We start from the raw sequence: 5,673 nt of genomic DNA, 5'->3' as shown, positions 1-5,673 counted from the left end.
GTCCAAACAGCTCTTTGAATCAACGACTCGTTGTTGTTTTTGCTCCGGTGTGAGCAAACGCGGCACCCATTTGGAAAACACCTTTTTCATACCCAAATGTTCGTGCACTATGGTGTGTACACTGCCTGCTGATATCTTTAGAATGTCAGCAATCTCCCTCACTTTCACTTTACGGCCGGACATAATGATTTTCAGTATTTTTTCAACGTTTTCCGGAATAACAGCGTCATTTGGCCTTCCAGTAGATGCAATGTCATCGGTGTCTGTACGACCACGTTTGAATTCGGCATACCAATAACAAATGCTTCTTTTTGATGGAGCAGAGTCCGAATAATGTTTTTCAAGCCATTACTGGCATTGAACAGTATTTTTTTTCATTAAAAAACAATGATAAATCAGCACACGGAATTGCTTTGAATTCCTTTTTTTTTAAAACTCAAAAGTAGCGTCACTTAAAGCACTGTAACTTGTAAACAAATGGTCGGATTAACATATGATTTTGACAGTAAGCCTAAAAGGTTGCCAATTTTCGAAAAAAATATTGATTTAGTACTAGTGCCGCCATCTATGTGTCAGTCACACACATTATTGAACGTCCTGGCCGATTTTTTCGAAATAAAACGGCTTAGAATGAATTGAATATTTGGTACTGATTTTTCTTTAAAGTTATTTTTCTTAAATTTATTTTAGTTCTTGCTTAGCAACGCGCGCCGGGCACACCTGTAAGAAAAAAACATAGAAGTATTAAAAAAAATAATACTAAAAAATAAAAATACAGAAAAAAATAAAAAAGTATTGGTAGGTAATAATAATAATAATAAAAATAAAATTCAAAAATTAATAAAAGAAGTCGATAAGATAATAATAAATTGGTGAGGTAGGGTTCAAAATGCATTCGTACTTACAGTGACCGTCGTCTACTGCGTAGAGCGAAAACAATCACTCGTCCTTTTCTGGGGAAAAATAAGTCGAAAAAAACAAATAAAAAAAACAAAAAAATATAATAGTAATAATAATAATAAATAAAAGAAATAATAATAATAAAAATAATGAAACGATGCAAAAATAATAGTAAAATAATAATAAATGAAACAAAGAAAAACAAATAAAAATAAAAAAATAAACCAATAAAAAATTAAAAAAACAGATAAAACGATGAATAAACAATACTAATAATAAAACAAAACTGAAAACAAAATAAAAAAATTAAATAATAAAACAAAAAATTAAAAAAAAAACACAAGTATTAAAAAAAAGTCGATAAAAGAAATAAAACATTAAAAAAATAATAGTAATAATAAGAATAATAAAAAATAAAAAATCATAAAATTGTATCGGTAGATACCTATGAAAAGACACTTTTTTTTAATTTCAAACGTTTATTAACAAAAAATGGTTACAAATTTAATCTTCAAAACAATAGCCATCGCTAGCGACATATTTTTCCCATCTCTCAGGCAATTTGTGGATGCCGCGTCAAAAAAATTGGCTGTCTTTGGCCGCAAACCAATCATCGAGCCATTTTGGGTCACTCCCAACTGCTCTGCCATCATTTCTTGCGTTTGACCATCATCTTTATCCAACAATGCTTGCAATTCAACGTCCTCAAACTTGTTGTATGAAACGCAACAAACATAGAACTGAATATTGTTGACAGATGACAGACGAAAAAACAAGATATTTGGGAAGGTTTAAAAACACTCTTAGCGACATCTATGGACTAATAGCTGAAAGTCTAATTTCATAGGTATATACCTGGTAACTTATTTTTTTGGTTTTTCTTTGTATGTTCGATTTGTATGTTTGTAAATAACAAACAAATGGTGATGGGAATTATATGGTTTAGGAAATAGTAATTAGTCATATCTCCAAAAATGTTAATTTGCGAGTCCATGTTTATTAAGGCTTTTTTGCTTCACTCGGTTCATACTAAACCTCTTGAAAGTATTACAAAGGCACCACATTTTGACCAACTTTACTCATTAGTTTTTAATTCGCATTATTTGTTTACAAGAACGAGTTTATTCCATAACAAATATCTTAATAGTGGGAGCTTCAAACTTTGTACAAGATTTAAAAAATTTCGAGATATTTTCGAAAAAAAATTAAAATTTTGATGATTACTTTCGAAAAAAATTTGGTACGCTGTTGTATAGCCCATTAAGTTTTAATATAACAAAGTGTAGGTTTGAAGTCGCTGGTTGGTTTTTGATCCGCGACTGAAAGAAATATCCTGCATTCGTTGTATGAAGAAAATGCGGAACACCTGCAGCGAAGAATTAATCAAAATTCACCGAAAATTTTCAGCTTCTTCGAACTTTGACTTTTCGTAATACAGTATAATGGGCTATAAGACTATATACCCATTTTTTCTTAAACTTAAAGTTTTTCTTAATTCACCATTTTTCTTAATTCTTTTTGTAATTTAAGAAAACAATTTGGGATTTTGATCAAAATTTGTTGATTTTTTATAAATTGCAAAGTTTTTTATAAAGTACAAATTTGAGACTAGAATTATTATCATCTCTCTATAAAGCGAACTATATTATTATAAAAAAATAATTAAAATTAAAGCATAAATAAATAAAAGGTCTATACTTGTCAACATGTGTGGCTTTTATAATAATTTCCTTAGATATCTTCAAAATTTGTTTTAAACAGCCACATGAAAGGATTCACAGTGATTGCAATTGGCCAGATCGTTGTATTTTACTGAACTTTGTGGAATATTTTTCAATACTTGTATACATAAAAACAAAACAAAAGTACTCTAGCAAAGAATTTCGATATTCTTCATTGTGAGACTTAAGACTTCCCCAACCATCACAAGTAAGTTTTTGTGGAATTTTCTCATTTTTCCTATCTGTTACTCTATCAAATACCTATCTTCGCATTGCTTTTACACGAGCCGTAATGTATGCTTTCCCATTTTGCAGCACCTGCATATTTCCCACGCGCGCATTAGCTCACTTACTTATTTTATATGGGCTGGTTTTATATTATCTGTGTTATTGTTTTTGTCACGATTTTCTACAGAAACATATCTCATTACTTTGCGCGACATTCAACCTCTGCCGTTCCACCTGCACAAGTCAAACGTAGCAAAATTTACGCCTCAATATTTTTATATTATTCAATTTCCATTTAAATTTATTTCACACATGCGTATTTTTGCATATTTTACAATTTTTAATATGATTTTTATGCACACCTGTCAATTCTGTTTGCCAGCTATCTTTGCGATTCATTGACTCACTGAGAAAGCGGTGAGCTGTGTTACAGCGGCAAAAGCGACTGTTGCTCAGCAGAGCAGAGGTGCGACACAGTCTAGTGATTTATGATAATCATAACATTAATGCGATGTCACAAGTCACAAAAGAGCGTGACACACTGACTACGCAACGACACTAATAGAATGTACTAAGTACATGGACGTACCATGCATAAGTGTGCATGTGTGCATGCATGTAAGGGAGCCATGTGCGAGTATTTACGCGCATAAGTTACCTGTGTGAAATGTTTAGGTACGCAAAAAATTTTAAAATGAGATTTTTATGCATTGTCAGCTATAAATATTTATGTGGAAACGTGAAAAATTCTATTGAATGTAATGTGTATTTGTGTAGCAAACACATAATAGCAGTTAATATATCGTTCGGCATGGCGTATGAGTAACTTTTTGCTTGATAACGAGTAATTTCAGATATGAAATTTAATGCGTGATTGACGTTTATTTAGCGCATAAATTAAAAATGTTCAAAAAGCAATTATTTTCGATTGAGTATACATTAACTTATTATCTGCAGTTTATAAACGAGATGTGTATATTTTTCAAGCTATTGTTTTTTTTCATTAAAACTGGCATTTAATTACCAACAAGATGAGTGTACTTTTACGGTCTTTTTATTTGTTCAATGGATATATTGCCATTCTCGCCCCATCTCGAGCAGACTAATCATCAGTACGCACAGGCGATTAACTAAATTTTCAACATGATTATTTTGCCGAATACTTATCACAAAAGTAAGGGAAATTATATTTCAGATGAGCCTGGGTACAAGCAAGTTACGACTATTCAGACTGTTCTTCAACACAGAAAGCTTGATTTAGAGAATTTTTCATCAGAAAAAATACCAAAAAATGAAAGCAAAGCACCGCTTGCCGCATTTCAAGAGGCAGTCACGCACTAAGGCAAGGTGTATCTTTTCGGAGATGGGATGCTGCAGAAACTGCAAGAACTACATATGTGGCGGAAAGATGTCTCATCTGCTTGCTTACTGTTAAGCAATGTAGCTTAAGGGTGGCTTCAAAAAAAGGGGTTTCTTCTCAATTTTTTTTCAAGGCGAAAAAGCGACACACAGGAATAATTTTTTGCATTTATTTGAAGGCCTGGTTGAAGAGTAATTAAAAATTTGTTAACATAAATAAAAAACAAAATGGCGGACATATGAGGGATCTCGCACAGCTTCTCCTTGTGCGCTAGTAAAATCGCGTGTAAGATTGCGGTCGTAGTTTTCACCTGAAACACAAAAGAAAAATATTGTCTTATTCAGAAGGCTTTCCCGCATAAAATAGACTACTCTTATATAAAAATATGAAAAAATTAACACACAATTAATTATTGAAAAAAGTGCTTTTTTCGCTATTTTTTTCAAAAAAGGTGTTAAATAACATTACAAAATGAATTTTTTTTGTATTTTTTTAGTTAACTATTTGCGCATTTTATAGTCTTCATATGGATTATTGGTTTGAAACGATAACTTTCGTGGTTTTTTTTTTTTAATCTTACACGCCATTTTCAAAAACATGGTTTTGAGAAAACGTGTTTCAAAGTTTTCAGAAGGTAGAAGGTATACCTGTACTCACACGACGGACGGTACGCAGGCCTGTCACTCCGAAATCACTTTGAATTCCGCTAAATATAAGTTTTGAGGGTATTTTCTCCTATAATATATCTATCGATTGCAGTAAAAAAAATCGATTTTTTGAAGCCGACTGATAAGAGGCCCCCCTTAATAAGCTTGAGCCACTCGGGGAAAAAACGATCATCAGATGCACTGATTACTAATATGTATTATGAGTGGATTTAGTACTATTTTACCCCTTCATGGATTGAGAGCATTTCGATGAGCCCAACTATTTCAATAAAATTTAGTACAACTACGACAGTGTTGCCATCTTTACCATTTCTGTTAAAGCTGCTTCGCTCAGCCTATTAGCGTTAAGTTAATACTCTTAACCAACAGGCTAAGGTCGGGATTTTATTTGTCTTCTACGACAGGCATCCATTATCCCCGGGAAATTCTAACCAACCTACTTAAATATAAATGTGGATGAATTCATTAATAATTATTTAATATCAGTTTGGGGAAACAAAAATCCATTATTTTCCCGGTAGATGGCTGTAGTGATCGATATCTTGTAAAGTATCGATCAAACAATTAAAGTTTATGCTCGTTGTCAAGGTGGCATTTCACACAAAAAAATATTCTTTTGCTGATTTAATTTTTTTGTTTCATTCAGTTGGAAGTTACAGGGTGTCAACATTGGAAGTCAATAAAGAGAAAATTCAGTACATTTTTTTTTTATTTTTATAAAGACGAAAATGCAAGCTGAAATTGGGAATGGCATACAGAGCCGATACTGCAACAGCTAATGAGGTGCAATTTTGGC

Source organism: Anastrepha ludens, chromosome 3 (genome assembly GCF_028408465.1).
Source record: "Anastrepha ludens isolate Willacy chromosome 3, idAnaLude1.1, whole genome shotgun sequence".
Classification (NCBI taxonomy): Eukaryota; Metazoa; Arthropoda; class Insecta; order Diptera; family Tephritidae; genus Anastrepha; species Anastrepha ludens.
This window is presented reverse-complemented; position numbering follows the sequence as displayed.